Genomic DNA, 16,487 nt, shown 5'->3' with positions numbered 1-16,487 from the left:
GCATTAGGAGCGTTGGGTACATCGCATTTTTTGATGTCCTGTTTTGTTGTTATTGTAAACCATGTACAGGGGCATTGTTCTCTCTATTGCCTGTAAGGCTACTTTCACACTTGCGGCAGGACGGATCCGACAGGCTGTTCACCATGTCGGATTCGTCCTTCCGCTATTTCGCCGTGCCGCCGGACCGCCGCTCCGTCCCTATTGTCTACAATGGGGACGGGGGCGGAGGACTTTTTAGACCGGCGGCTTTCGCCGTGCTGCGCCGGAGCTCCACCCCCTTTATAGTCAATGGGGAAGGAGCGGCGATCCGGCGGCATGGTGAAATAGCGGCAGGACGGATCCGACATGGTGAACAGCCTGTCGGATCCGTCCTGCCGCAAGTGTGAAAGTAGCCTAAGGCCTCATGCACACGACAGTATTTTTTCACGGTCCGCAAAACGGGGTTCCATTGTTCCGTGATCCGTTTCTGTTTCCGTGTGTCTTCCTTGATTTTTGGAGGATCACCAGACATAAAGGAAAGTGAAAAAAAAATCTGTCAAGTTTTGCCTTGCAAATGATGGGGAAAAAAAAACGGACGCGGATGACAATCTTGTGTGCATCCGTGTTTTTTTCACGGACCCTTTGACTTGAATGGGTCCACGAACCGTTGTCCGTGAAAAAAATAGGACAGGTCGTATTTTTTTCACGGACTGGAAACACGGATCATGGACGCGGATGACAAACTGTGCATTTTCTGAATTTTCCACGGCCCCATTGAAAGTCAATGGGTCCACAGAAATTCACGGAAAACGTAACAACGGACACTGGACACAACTGTCGTGTGCATGAGGCCTAAAGCAGATTGTCATTCCAGACACAGCGCCCTGTATTCTGTATGAAGCGCCTGGAGCTGATCTTGTGTTTCCGCCTTAGAAGCTGGTCCCCGGCCGCACCAACAGATGGGTAACCACCAGACACCTTGCGCTCTTGCTTTTCTCTGGGGTTTGCACATAGATGATTATGTTCTTTTGCCTGTGTAACTCGAGCTAGATGTACAAATACATCCACGGGGCACACACAGCAGTCACAGAGATGCTTTTCATCCCTTCGGCAGTGCTACAAGAGAAGCATTCTTCTAAGCCGCCAAGACTGAGATGTTATTGTCGGTGGAGGTGTTCTTATAAGTAACAGCACTGTGCGGAGAAGGAGTGTTTGGTTAATGAAGCACAGACTGAGATTGGAAGACGCGTTTGGCCAGAACAAGGGTTAAAGCGCCGTCTCGTCTTACACAGAACAGGCATATATATATAATGCTGGTCTTGTTCTCACAGTAAGGGTTGTCATTTCTATATCAGAAGTGTTAGAAATCTGAGGCTCCCGTCTACCTCTGCCGATGACTTGTCGGTCGTATGTACGTCAGAAGACAAGTGTTCTGACGCTTTATTTTAGTCTATAATTAGGAGTTAAAAAGACAGGGAACATATTAGAATGAAGAAAAAAAATCACAAAACGTAATAATAGCTAAACCCCATTCCCCACCCCAGACCCATTCATTTCAATGGGGCCGCAAAAGATGTGGACAGCACACGTGTGCTGTCCGCATCTGGAATTCCGTTCCGCGGCCCTGCAAAAAAGATAGAGCATGTCCTATTCTTGTCTGCAATTGCATAATTGATGATGTTGGCCATGTGCGGTCCGCAAATACTGGGCCAGTGTCCGTGTTTTGCGGATCTGCAAAACACTACAGTCGTCTGAGTGGGCCCTCAGTGATTGACTGCAGTGGTCACATACTGTATACCCACAAGTCACTGCTGCAGTTTAGCAAGAGGAAGAGACCAATGGTTTTGGAGAAAGAGGAGAGGTAAAACATTATTTTTTTAATCTTAGCCAATTTAAAGTCTTGTCTGCGACTTTTCATTATCTTAGACCAGGGATCAGCAACCTTCGGCACTCCAGCTGCTGTGAAGCTACAACTCCCTGCATGCAGTTCTTGTAACTCCCATAGAAGTAAAAGGAGGATTCTGGGAGTTGTAGTTTCAGAACCGCTGGCGTGCCAGAGGTTGTTGATCCCTGTCTTAGACAATGCCTTAATGCCTGAAAGAAAGTACCTGGGAGAAGCAGGGTGCAGGACCTGTGCCAGACAGCAGAGAGGGGGAGAGAAGGTTATCTACAGGGCCTTCGAGACGTAGGATAAGAACTGTCAAAGGTGGTGTTTTTCCAAACCCAACACCTCACCGGTCCACAGGTTGTCCATGGTATTTCAACTAGGCTCCATTTACTTCAGCTCATCTGCAATACCGCATGCAACCTGTGGGCTGGTGTGGTGCTCTTCTAGCAGCCAAATTTTTCTTATCCTGGACAGCCCCTTTAACTAGGTACGGATATCGCTCATTCTGCAAAGGACGTTACGACTAGGTTGGCCTACCAGTGATTCTAAGTAGGACTCAGGGATGTCAAACTCGTGGCCCTCCAGCTGTTGCAAAACTACAACTCCCATCATGCCTGGGCATACTACAGCTATCAGGGAATGATGGGAGTTGTAGTTTTGCAACATCTGGAGGGCCATGAGTTTGACATCCATGAAGTAGGTTATAGTGCTTTTGTGTTTATTTTGTGCCTTCAGTCTGTATTTTGACCGTATAGGAGAATAAGGTGATGCTAAAGGTCAGGGAATATGTAATCTATAGAAAGCAGAGCTATCGGCGAGATTACATTTATGACCCTGCTTTACCTCCTATTAGTCTATGCCTTCACTGCCTTTGAAGTTGTCGCTTCAGCTTCGAGGACTTTCAGGCTTTGCGTGTGACAACATTTCTCCCGCTAAAGGTTTCGAGGGGCTCAAGAAGAGGATTGCAGTCGTCCCTGCAGGCTCGGTGCGATGGGACTGCTCCTGCTTGTAAGCCAAGCGATTTCAATTATACATAATTATACAATTACAAATAATCTATTCGGAAATTGCTTATTACGTAGTTAAGTGTAGATTAAACGTGTAGAAAAGTTTATAATGTGGGTTTACGCTCTTTACAAAGACCTTATAGCCTTCTGTGATCTGATGCTTGAAATGACTCTTGCAGTAGAATCTTTTTTTTATACTGTGAGACGTTGTTATCCATGGACGCCGCATTACGTTGCGCATCGGCCCGCAGTGTTGCAGATGGGGCTCTAACCACAGCTGGACTTCCATTGCTCCTTTAATAAGTAATTTTGTGATTACAGTATCTAATTGAAGCAATCTTTGTGCAGACCTGTTCTGGAGATTCTGGCCGCTCCACCCTCCTCATCACCGGGGTAGTTATACTTGCTGTAAATCCAGTCTGGTCACTTTACGTGCATATTTTTCATTCTTTAACTTGGAGACCTCTCCTTTTGTGTAACCTTTTCGGAGCAGTTCTGTTTTCCTCGTGCTGCCTCTGCCCTGCTTGATACATTTGTTGACAAAAAAATATATATAATGCCCATTAGCTGCAATCAATGCCCTTTTATCAGATGTTCCAGAATGGCGCCAGAATATACCAGTAACTGCAGTACAGGCAACTGGAATCAAACGGTGACTTCCTGGTTTATCAGAAGTCCAATGGAATCAATAAAGAAATGAATCACGAGCCTAATAAACCACGTGAAGACTCTACACTGTGATATCGTGGGTGTAACATATGTCGTAAACAGAAGTGACTATAATCTCGTCTAGCAATATAGATGAAGTAGTGTTGTAGGCAGTGAAATGTGCCAGCCTTCCCTATGAAAATGCTGAGGGACTAGATACCAGTAGCGTCATTTGGGCAACTGGTTTGTTTCTGTTGCAGTGGGGTAGAAAGTTGGGTACCTTTTACATGAGTCAGTGCATAGGCAATTATCAGAAATGGACTGTTGTGCCCGATAATTGCCAGATTGTTGAGCAGAGAGGAGAGCTGCATTTACAAGCGGCAATCATCCCCTCAGTCCCCATATGGATTCATATTAACTCGGCGCAACAGTGATTTTAGGTGGCACGTTAAAGGGGTTTTCTGAGATCTTGATACTGATTACCTATCCTCAGGACTGTACTTGGTTTTATTCTTGGCCCCATTCACTTCTAAGGGGCTGAGCGGGATACCAAGCACAGCCGCTATACGATGTGTGGTGCTATGCTTGGTGAGCTGCGAGAAGGCAGCGGCGCTCACAGTAGCACCCGGTGCCTTGTCAAACAGCTGACAAACATTTTCTCATTCGGCACGTGATTGGCAGTATCTTTACATTGGGAATATGGAACAGTCGTTTGTATAGGAAAACAATGGAAGCATAGACCAGACAACAGCAGCACATGTTGGACCCCAGGGACTCTAATGGAGTTTCTATTACCGTGAATTCTGAGATTCGGGAATCAATAGGTTTAACATGACTTAATAAAAAGTTTACTAGACTATGATAAAAGATTGTATCCAAAAGATAACGTACAGAGTAAAGTAACCGCCACCAAAGCCGTAAACAAATGAGCCGGCTCCCCATCGACTAGTTCCCAGCATGGCACTTGGCCGGCACCCTTATAATTCAAGGAGAGGTGGTGGTAGCAAGACGCACCTTATGCTGATGATGTCCTCAATGGATCGGAGCGCTCTGTTACATTGCTAGATGTTTTCTAGCCCCTTCTAAAGGTCTTCAGTGTGCAGTTACTCAGGATCGCGGCCAGGTACCAGGTACCACTAGCCAACAACATTACAAGGAATTAAAGGGGAAAGAACCAAATACCTTGCTACACAGGGTTAGTCGGGCTTTTGTTATGGTTTCTGACACTGCCGTACAAACTGCCTCTGCATGCAGCGCTATTTTGTCCTGCATTGTAGACGGAATCTGCAACGGAGGCGGCTAATTGAGCGTCCGCTGCAGATTTGCCTTACATGTACATAGTGCATCTGCAGCTCACCCCCATCCCGTTTAGCAGATGGAGGCTATTGTATGCAGATGTGAAAAAGAAGAAGACTGGGGTTAGGATGTCTTTGCATACATGACAAAACCTGCACTTGGGATTTTAGCAGGACTGGCTAACTGTTTAATGGTGTCACGACTTTCCCTGATATATCCGATCCTTTATTCTCAAGGGAGATAAGTTGCCCCCAGAGGTGTCTGGCAGCAGCTTATTCCCCTTCGAAAACACAGCTGAATGGGCATTTGGCCGACAGCTGTCTAGGTTGCATGAGTCACCTTAAAGGGGTTGGCTGGTTTTCTCATATTGATAACCTATCCTCATGTCATGGACTTGTGTCCATCAGTATCAGATCACTGGGGGTCCGACTCCGGGCATCCCCACCGAGGCCACTGCTGCATTCTCGGCACTGTTTACCTGCATGTGTTTGACATTGCAGCAGCGGTGCGGTGGAGCTGTAAACAGAGACTAGAATGCCCCACTCGCACCGTCTCAGGAATCGCATCTGATATTAATGACTTATTCTGATAGGCCATCAGTATGGGAAACTGGCGGACCCTTTTTTTTCAGGGAGGGTTTTCAGATGAGCATGGAAGCATTATGTATCTCGCTGGTGTATATGGCTATGACTGACCTGCACTGATCCCATTGCAAGTTTCTGTATTTTTTCCTGAATAGAAAGGTGCAGAGTGATTGTCACAGCAACAGCAATCTGTTCAAAGCCACGGCAACATTGTTTCTGCAGATTTGATTTCCCAGGATTTAGCTTTCCACCATTTTCCCATCTAAGGGCTCATGCACACAACCATTAGTGTTTTGGGGTCTGCTAATTGTGGATCTGCAAAGCACAGATACCAGCCATGCATTCTGCATTTTGCATAACTGAACGCCCGGCACCTAATAAAACAGTCCTATCCTTGTCCGTAATGCAAACAGTAATACATGTTCAATATTTTTTTTGGGAAACGGCCATGCGGACATACTGACACGGACTGCACACATTTCCTTTTTTTTTTTTTTTTTTTTTTTTTTTTTTTGCAGCCCCATCGAAGTGAATTGTTCCACATACAGGCCACAAAAAAATGAAACAGACAGACAAAAAATGTTTGTGTGCATGAGGCCCAAAACTGCCTGTAGGCACGAGTCACCCACAGTGTATAAACATCTTTAAAATGTGCCACTTCAGTTATCAATTGAAGCAGTTAGACATATATAAAATATACAAATTTATGCTAACAAGCATATGAAATCCAATGGATCAATAGAACAGATCCCTCCTAAAAACATAGGTGCATTGTCAAAAAAGTTCGTTGGGCCAATCGGATCATAATATTTGCTTACTGGTGGTGGGTTCATATGGGCGTAGAATGGTCATTTATTGGGCGAAACGTTGCCAGTCTTGTACGTGCATTTGTTCATTATGATGATGGAATAAAGAAATAAAATAAATATAATTGTGTCACTTCAGTCCGGTGTCTTGACAGTCTTTCTACAAAGTGTATCTTGCCTGGAACCTGGAGGCAAAATTGCCTGGCCTGGTGCTGTGGGACACATTGGACTTTGCAGCGTGATAGAAGTCCACCTTCCTCATTGTAAATCTGGCGTCTTTAACTCTCTCCTTTTCAGTTCATTCATTTGTGAATCTGTTTGAGGCTGAATGTAATTGTAGTTTTAGACTATGAAGGCAAATGTGTTACTGCAGTGTAGCTACTACTGGGGACCAGTGATGTTCTGTGTAATCCCTATCCATGGACTGGTCTGGACCTAGGTAGGCAAGTAGTAGATTGGGATCTACTGGTTGGTCTCTGAGAGGTCTTGAGTAGATCACCATGCCCTGAGAAGACCATACAGTGGAGGCTTCATTTTTCTAACCAACTTGTCTTTCATAGTCGGTCTGTGAAGGTTGTCCTTGTGGGTGACAATGTCATAACTTACAAGGTACCACTTGGCACTGAACCAGAGTTCGGGAAATGATTTTTTTACAGTAGAAATTAATTTATGAAGTTATTATGCAGTCTCGTGTAACTTTGCGAAGTAATAACTTCAGCTCATAGGAGCCAATGCATTCTAATACTGTACGGAGCGCTCACTTCGTACGCTATTCAAACGAAGTATTATGCAAATCGACTTCTGATGTTTCATCCGAAGTCAATTCGCTCATCCCTAGTTATAATCATTCATTATAGAAGTCACTAGGGTATGGCCAGTGTAACCTCACGGGGAGGCTGTTATTAAAGTAACTGTTAACTTCAAAAAGAAGAGAATGCCATGAGAATATTCCCCAGACCATAACACTGCCACCACCAGCTTGTGTTCTTCTAGCAATACTTGTAGGGTGTTCTCTGAAGTTTCTCGCCTGACGTGCCAACGTCCATCCGTTCCTGGTCACTTTATGTGGTAATAACTTTGGAACGTTTGTACTTATCCAAGCCATTCAGAGATTTACTCGAGACACATTGTACATCATGTTATTTTTATTTATAAAAAAAAAACAGTGATACCTCATAAAATACTCATTAATTAACATTCCCCATATGTCTACTTTGTTGGCATCATTTTAGTCATAATATATATACACCCACCTAAAGAATTATTAGGAACACCATACTAATACGGTGTTGGACCCCCCTTTTGCCTTCAGAACTGCCTTAAATCTACGTGGCATTGATTCAACAAGGTGCTGATAGCATTCTTTAGAAATGTTGGCCCATATTGATAGGATAGCATCTTGATGGAGATTTGAGGGATGCACATCCAGGGCACGAAGCTCCCGTTCCACCACATCCCAAAGATGCTCTATTGGGTTGAGATCTGGTGACTGTGGGGGCCATTTTAGTACAGTGAACTCATTGTCATGTTCAAGAAACCATTTTTCCAGTCTTCAACAGTCCAATTTTGGTGAGCTCGTGCAAATTGTAGCCTCTTTTTCCTATTTGTAGTGGAGATGAGTGGTACCCGGTGGGGTCTTCTGCTGTTGTAGCCCATCCGCCTCAAGGTTGTGCGTGTTGTGGCTTCACAAATGCTTTGCTGCATACCTCGGTTGTAACGAGTGGTTATTTCAGTCAACGTTGCTCTTCTATCAGCTTGAATCAGTCGGCCCATTCTCCTCTGACCTCTAGCATCAACAAGGCATTTTTGCCCACAGGACTGCTGCATACTGGATGTTTTTCCCTTTTCACATCATTCTTTGTAAGCCCTAGAAATGGTTGTGCGTGAAAATCCCAGTAACTGAGCAGATTGTGAAATACTCAGACCGGCCCGTCTGGCACCAACCATGCCACGCTCAAAATTGCTTAAAGGGCTTCTGTCACCCCACTAAAGTGATTTTTTTTTTTTTTGGGGTACTGAAATTAGTTATATTGCGATATATGACAATATAATTGTGTTACTTACTTTGATCCAGCAGTTTCTGCAAAAAACGAAGTTTTATAATATGTAAATTCGGTCTCTACCAGCAAGTAGGGCGGCTACTTGCTGGTAGCTGCTGCAGAAATCCGCCCCCTCGTCGTGTTGATTGACAGGGCCAGCCGGGATCTCCTCCTCCGGCCAGCCCTGTCGGCATTTCAAAAATCGCGCGCCTGTGTTGATACGGCGCAGGCGCTCTGAGATGAGGAGGCTCGTCTCCTCAGCACTCCCTCAGTGCGCCTGCGCCGATGACGTCTTCTATTTCAGTGATGTCATCGGCGCAGGCGCACTGAGGGAGTTCTGAGGAGACGAGCCTCCTCATCTCAGAGCGCCTGCGCCGAATCAACACAGGCGCGCGATTTTTGAAATGCCGACAGGGCTGGCCGGAGGAGGAGATCCCGGCTGGCCCTGTCAATCAACACGACGAGGGGGCGGATTTCTGCAGCAGCTACCAGCAAGTAGCCGCCCTACTTGCTGGTAGAGACCGAATTTAAATATATTAAAACTTCGTTTTTTGCAGAAACTGCTGGATCAAAGTAAGTAACACAATTATATTGTCATATATCGCAATATAACTAATTTCACTAGCCCAAAAAAAAAAAAAAATCACTTTAGTGGGGTGACAGAAGCCCTTTAAATCACCTTTCTTTCCCATTCTGACATTCAGTTTGGAGTTCAGGAGATTGTCTTGACCAGGACCACAACCCTACATGCATTGAAGCAACTGCCATGTGATTGGTTGACTAGATAATCGCATTAATGAAAAATAGAACAGGTGTTCCTAATAATTCTTTAGGTGAGTGTGTGTGTGTGTGTGTGTGTGTATATATATATATATATATATATATATATATATATATATATATATATATATATATATATATTTTTTTTTTTTTAAAGATATTACAAGGTTAAGAATTTTAGAAGCAATTTTTAAGAAAAGTTCCAAAATCAACTTTAAGGTTCGGTTCTGACGTCACTTTGAGGAGCTCACATAATAGAAATGACCCAATCCCCTCAAACTATTCAAAGCTGGTTGTAGAAATGTTGGTAACCCTTTAGGTATTCCACAGGAATTAAAGCAAAATAGGCGTGAAATTTTAAAAATATCATATAATTTTAATTTTAGCAGATTTTTCATTTTAATAAAAAAAAAATATGGGTACAAGCGATGGCAATAGCGATTCAGTGGTCTCATCTGCTGACGAGAAGGCGCTTGTCTGAAAGGAACGCTTCCTTCCCGACAATCGCCTGCTGTATCGCCCCGTGTAAAGGGCCCTTTACCCATGATACCAGTGAGGGATGTGTGTGCAGGCAGCCTATCACACACCTTATATACCCACCGAGCCAGCTCAGCAGACGTGAGTTTCTTCATGAGTTACGTGCCGCCGACATCAAAAGTAGGAAGTGGTCAAAATTATGGGACTGTGTAGGTAATCTGGGAAATTTCTTTCCATATTTTTTATTTTTTTTGTCGTTAACCCCAATTTACGAACAGAACGGATAGTTAATTTTTTATTTTTATTTTGGTTCAGAGACGTAACGTTCCTTTTTACAGACTGGTGTCTGCAAGCATTAAGCACTCATTAACATGAGATGTCATGTACATTCCACTTGATTAATGAGACATCTTATCCTGTGGCTTGTAATAATCCTGAGCCACCAATCAGCGGGTATAAAAGCTCAAAGCAAGTGTTAAGGGCGTCCTCCCTAAAAATAGATTTAATGCATTAAGAGTAATTTGCGTCTGTCACAGTGTGTTAGTGTACACGGCTATTATTGTCGGAGAGGCGGCCTCCTCCTTAATCTGAGCCGAGAGCCAGTGATTTTTATTGCTGACCCTTCCCAGTGCACTTTGGACATTGTTTTGTCATCTTAGCGCAGTGTTAAATCTGTATTTCCTACCATAGACACACCTCACTTGTTTACCCACGCGGCTTACGACAGACTGCAGACCCTATGTTTTAGAGAAAAGTTCTCTGAAAAATCATAACTGCACTGACTCACAAATAAATATAGATACTATTCTATATAAGGTGCAGCCCACACAACCCATAAAGCAAATGGAGAGGACAAATCTTCTTGAAGGAATAATCCACCTTTAAGGGAACCTGTCACCATAAAAATGCAAATAAATCTGCAGGTAGCCTGTTAGAGCAGGAGGAGCTGAGCAGATTTCTGAAAAAAATATTCAATGAAGCTGATAATTTATACCCTTATATTCCTGCTCATTCTGGGCTTTAAAGTCAGGAAGGCGGTCCTATCGGTGATTGACAGCTCTCTCTGTATACACAGTCATAGAGGGAAGGCAGTCAGACACTGATTGGAGTCCAGGAGGCGGTCCTATCGGTGATTGACAGCTCTCTCTGTATACACAGTCATAGAGGGAAGGCTGTCAGACACTGATTGGAGTCCAGGAGGTGGTCCTATCGGTGACTGACAGCTATCTCTGTATACACAGTCATAGAGGGAAGACTGTCAGTCTCTGATAAGACCGCCTCCTTGACTTCAAATCCTGGAATGAGCAGGAATTTAAGTTTATAAATTAACCGTTTTACTGAATATTTTCCAATAACACTATGATATAGAGATATGTTTGTGTATATATAATATATATCTCATATATCAATCGGCTCAGCTCCTCCTGCTCTATAACATACTGCCTTCAGCTCAGACACCATGTTCAGCCCGACAAGTTCCCTTTAAAACAAAAAAGTGGTTAGTATATGAAAATGGAAGACATTGAGACATGGAAAACGTTCCGATACCTTCTTGTGTCGCATACAGAGGAACCCATCACATCTGGTGGAGAAAAGGAAAAAAAATGGATGCACACTCTTAAAAGGGTTTTCCAGGAGTAAAATATTGATGACCGATCCTCAGGACAGCTGTTCGGCTGTGGCGGTGCTGGGGTGTCGGACCCCAACAATCAGATATTGCTGACCTATCCTGAGGATAGGGCATTGATATTCTACTGCTGGAAAATCCAAATCTATATGTAGACTGCTATTGACAGTGGCCTATGTTCTATCAAGGGCCTGCAGATGAGGCTTTTCATAAAATGCCATGTGTCGCAATTGTGAAGCCACATGATGGTGTCCATTTTGGATAAATTGTACCTCTAGAATCTAGATACTGGTTTAAAAGAAAAAAAATGGTTATCTGGTAGATAAAAAATTCCAAAACAAGGAACTGAATGGGTTAAAAAGAGAGTAGTAGTACCCCCTTTAACCGTTGTCCCGGTGCTCTGCTGACTTTGTCCCGCTGGTGGCTGCTGCGTGGTGTCTCGACGCACAGGGAATACCCACTGAGGCAATTCCTGGCGGCCGCAGCCAGTAATTAGCGGAGGACCCACCGACACAGGCCGACAAAAGAGAGCAAGGGTCAGAAACGTGGAGGTTCATGCCCGGTGGTTGCCTGCTCATTAGCGTCGTTTACACGCAGCACGGATCAGTCATTATCATCTGTCCCCTTAGTTTCCTTATCTGTTGGCAGATCCTCACCGGTGACATGAGGCACCTGACAAATGAAGATTTTGGGTGCCACATGATGGATTCAGTCACCAGACAACCAAGCATTTGTGCCTTTCCCGGGTGACTGGCAGCACATCCAACCAGGTTATTGGGAACAAGCGTTTGTAGGAATAATAATTGGCCTATGTGAAAGGTCTCATAGTGGGCATTTCCCCTTTAAGACTTTGACCCTAAGATGACATTGGTGCTCTGAAAGTGGACATGCAAGAGGCTCTCATCCAGATCACCCCTATTAAACCAGGCACATAGCCTGATAGGGGTGATCCTGCAGTTTAAAGTGATACCTTCCTCGTCCCTATTGGTTGTTAAGAAAACCATACTTTTATGTCTTTGTAATTTCAAGCGCCAGGAGGCAGTTTTTTTCAGTCTGAGCACTACTATGCGGCACCTACCGCCATCTAAACACACCCCCTCCCCTTCACTGACAGCGCTAGAGTTTAACTTGGGTTAGCTCTGTCAATCAAGGGGAGGGGGTGTGTTTAGATGTCGGTAGGCGTCACATAGCGGGGCTCTTACTGAAAAAGCCCACCTCCTGGTGCTCAAAATTGCCTGTCAGCCCAAGAACAAAAGTATGATATTTATCAACAACCGTGGTGCCGGCAGTGAGGAGAGACGTATCATTTTAAACTGCAGGATCACCCCTACCAGACGATGTGCTTTTGTTTAATAGCGGTGATTTCTTTCAGTTTTTTTTCTCTGGCTGCTAAGCATAATCATATGATGACCCTCATTATTCTGTTGAGATCACTTTTCAGCAGTCATCTGATTATTATCACAGGCAGGATTACAATGAGAGACCCTGTAACGCCTATATATAGATAGCAATGAAACCTCTGCACAGGTCTCGGAGCGTGCCTAGAAAACTCTCCCGTAGGCATGAATGAGCTATCACCAGACTCCAGTGGTTTAGGGTCCACATGGCTGCTTTACACACGTCTGAAAACCCCCCCCCCCCCCCCCCCCCATCTGAAAAATGCACATAACCCAGGAGAGATTTGGAAAACTTCCTAATATTCTTCCTTTTAACATTCTTCCCTCATGGTCTGTAGTTTATGCCGCTTTGTATGGTGGTGGTTTCATCCATGTCCCGCGGTCAGCGATGTTGGGTTAGCAGCAGCAGAGCGAGAATTGTAAAAGCAAGAATATAATTCCAAGTTCTTTGAGAGACCTTGACTCTCACAATGTCCCTTTAAAGAGCACCTCCTGACCTGTCTGCCTAAGGCTACTTTCACATTAGCGTTTTTCTTTTCCGGCATATTGTTCCGTCACAGGGGCTCTATACCGGAAATACCAGAATGCCGGACCCGTCCTTCTGGTCTGCGCATGCGCAGACCTTTAAACATGAGAAAATAAAAAACGGATCCGTTTTGCCTGATGACACTGGAAAAACGGATCCGGTATTGCAATGCATTTTTCTGACCAGGCATTTTTCAGACTGATCAGGATTCTGATCAGTCTGAAAAATGCCTGATCAGTCAGAAAAAATGACATGCGTTTGCATACAGTTTGCCTGATCAGGCAGGCAGTTCAGGCAACGGAACTGCCTGTCGGAATCAAACAACGCAAGTGTGAAAGTACCCTAAGCGTTTTTCTTTTCCGGCATAGAGTTCTGTCTTAGGGGCTCTATACCAGAAAAGAACTGATCAGGCATATCCCCATGCATTCTGAATGGAGAGTAATCCGTTCAGGATGCATCAGGATGTCTTCAGTTCAGTCATTTTGACTGATCAGGCAAAAAAGAAAACCGTAGCATGCTACGGTTTTATCTCCGGCGATAAAAACTAAAGACTTGCCTGAATGCCGGATCCGGCAATTTTTTTTACATAGGAATGCATTAGTGCCGGATCTGTCCTTCCGGTCTGCGCATGCGGAGAAAAAAATAAATACCTGATCCGTTTTGCCTGATGACACCGGAAAAACGGATCTGGTATTGCAATGCATTTTTCTGACTGATCAGGCATTTTTCTGACTGATCAGGATCCTGATCAGTCAGAATAAATTACATGCGTTTGCAGGCAGTTCAGGCAACGGAACTGTCTGCCGGAATCAAACAACGCAAGTGTGAAAGTACCCTTACTTGCATTCCCCATGTAATTCTGGAGCATCAGTTCTTATGACTCTGTGTTGTACCGTTCCTTTTATTATTCCATCTTGACGTAATGAATGAATGTCCAGCTGGGTGTTAACAGTTGTGGCTATGTCTCTAGTCTACACAGTCTGACACTGGCAGCACTGATTGGATAGTGTCAGACTGTGTAGGGACACACCCCCAACTGGTAACACCCAGCTGGTCCTTCATTGCAAACTGTTAGTAATTCATTCAGAACTTCTAAAAGGAATAATAGAGGAATGGCACAACACAGAGTCATAACAACAGAGGCTCCAGAATTGTTATTACAAGGGAGATGTAAGTAGTTGCTAAAAATGAAGTGTCAGGAGAGGTGACGGCTCCTCTTTAATTTATGCGCAGCACATTCAAGTTTTCTCTTCTTGTAAACACAGCTTCAGAAAATAGCTCTCTAAAGAGCGGCATTATTAATGTTAATACCAATTATTTCCTACATGGCATTGTGCAAGAGACATTACTACAAATAAGTGTCTCCCTGCCTCGTCTTGGCAAAGCTTTGACTCTGGAGCGGATCCTGCTAATGAGGTTTCTGTGTCTCCAGGAATGTGACCTCTCCTAGTCCTGTTGTTGGCCTGTCTTCTGCCTTAGATCCTTCTTTAGTTTGATATGTAGCGCTGCACGGGTCAGGGGGAGGCATTTAGCTCTTGCAGTTTTTTTTTGTTTTTTTTTTTACCTTGGTTTCTTACCAATCTCTGAAGATGCGCTTGTGTCGTCTTTGACCTTCATGTGTTTGTAAGCAGGATGTTGGTTGTATGATTTCTGAATAGAGACGTGAAAAAGGCAACGATGATATCACAAATATTGTTCACATCCTTCAAAAAAGATTTGCGGTGGTTAAGCAGGAAATGCAAAAAAAAAATCTCTATTTGTTCTATATCTGATCGGTGACATTCGTCCTTTCTGATGCACATTTTCTCTTTCTTTTACAGTGAGGATTAATATCAGAGGGCAATTTAATGGCTCGCTGTCAGCATTTGTAAAGCAAACAGTCTGTTTTCTACCTGCAGCAGCGGATTGCAAAGAAACCTTCATGCTGGTAAGTAGACACGTAGTGAGGCCTCGGTGCTGTCATGTGGGATCTTTCTCCTTTCCATCGCAGATGTTTGCATCGGGCAGTTACAGAAAATGATATATTCTATGGGGCCTGCGTTGCGTGAAAAACGCAGAATATAGAGCATACTGCGATTTTCACGCAACGCACAAGTGATGCAGGGAAAATCACCGCTCATGTACACAGCCCCATAGAGATGAATGGGTCAGGATTCAGTGCGGGTGCAATGCGTTCAATTCGCGCATTGCATCCGCGCGAAATACTCGCCCGTGTGAAAGGGGCCTTATAGTCCACAGTCAGGGTGGTCCAGCAGTGCCAGATCTCCCTGACTGCTCCCTTAATTGGGTCGTCTCATCAAAAATAGCAGCACATGGATCTGAATCCTTTTGTGATTGCATGGGATTAAAACAATTTATTATAACCAGTACCACTGAGTTATTCACTAAAATCTATCTGCATAGCACCACCTGCTGTTTGTTCTTTTTTTAATTTCTCTGTCCTGCTCACTGAGATGGAATTACATGCACAGTTCCATCCTTCAAATGCCAGCAGAAAGGATGTGCCCCCTGAGAAAGGGCACGTCCCCTAAGCGGACGGCTCGAAATAAATCTAGGAGAACAATTGGAGCAATGAATGGGGAGATCTTTAGATTTGTGTGAGATACAGGGCTGGTTTATTGTGATTTTCATGGAAGGGACTGCTAGAAACGCCGTGCTGAAGGTCCTCGGACAGCAGGGAAGCTCTTTGTAGTGTAGCTAAAGGGCCTTTTATGATGGGAGGAGTGTGTGCACTGTAACTTCTGATGTTTGTCATGTTGATACCGCCATCATGTGACCACATGCACCATTGCTTTTTGTTTCAATGATAAAGAGATGATACAGGAGCGGACTTTAAACTATTAAACCCTCTACTCTAGACTATTGAACTTCATTAAACTGCCAGGGAAGTTTTAATTAGTAGAAAATATAAATTTTCTGTTCATCATTCATGTTGTCTAAACCTGGGGTGCGTTTTATGGTCAGGTGCGTCTTATAGTCTGAAAAATACGGGTATATACAATGAAAGCTCCTTTTCTAACCTTCACACACGTAGTATTTTTATGTGTAAGGTGTATTTACATGTATGTATATAGGCCACGGTAAATTCACTTCAACATCCACATCACATCAAATGCTTTGATTCCGTTTTTCCGATGTAAATACAATAGAATTTGCTGCATTTGTGCACCATGTGAATTGGAAGTGGGCCAGCATGCATTCCCCGATACGTCACCTGATCAGGGGCCCCTGGTTCTGCATCCGTGCCATCGTCTGTACTTGCTGCATTGTGTCTGACGTGGGATCCAGAAGAGGTAAATGTTCCCCCAAGCCTCAGAAAACAGTGAAGTCGTATTATCTGTGCTGTTGCACCGTCATTATACTTTTTATGTAATCACACATTCCCTCATTTTATCCACAAGGTTATCAGCCTAGCACAGTGTATTCTCACTCT

General features: G+C 44.1%; 1 protein-coding gene across 4 annotated transcripts in view; it reads left to right on the top strand.

Moving 5' to 3' along the window:
* Nucleotides 1-16,487, top strand: part of LOC122919905 (spermatid perinuclear RNA binding protein) — a 125,991-nt gene that overhangs the window by 16,574 nt on the left and 92,930 nt on the right. For all 4 annotated transcript variants that reach the window (XM_044269091.1, XM_044269093.1, XM_044269092.1 and 1 more), the window contains exon 2: nt 14,875-14,981. The gene's annotated coding sequence lies outside the window, so the exon portion shown is untranslated. The remainder of the gene's footprint in view (nt 1-14,874; nt 14,982-16,487) is intronic.

This window comes from Bufo gargarizans, chromosome 9 (assembly GCF_014858855.1).
Source record: "Bufo gargarizans isolate SCDJY-AF-19 chromosome 9, ASM1485885v1, whole genome shotgun sequence".
Lineage (NCBI taxonomy): Eukaryota > Metazoa > Chordata > Amphibia > Anura > Bufonidae > Bufo > Bufo gargarizans.
This window is presented reverse-complemented; position numbering and strand designations above follow the sequence as displayed.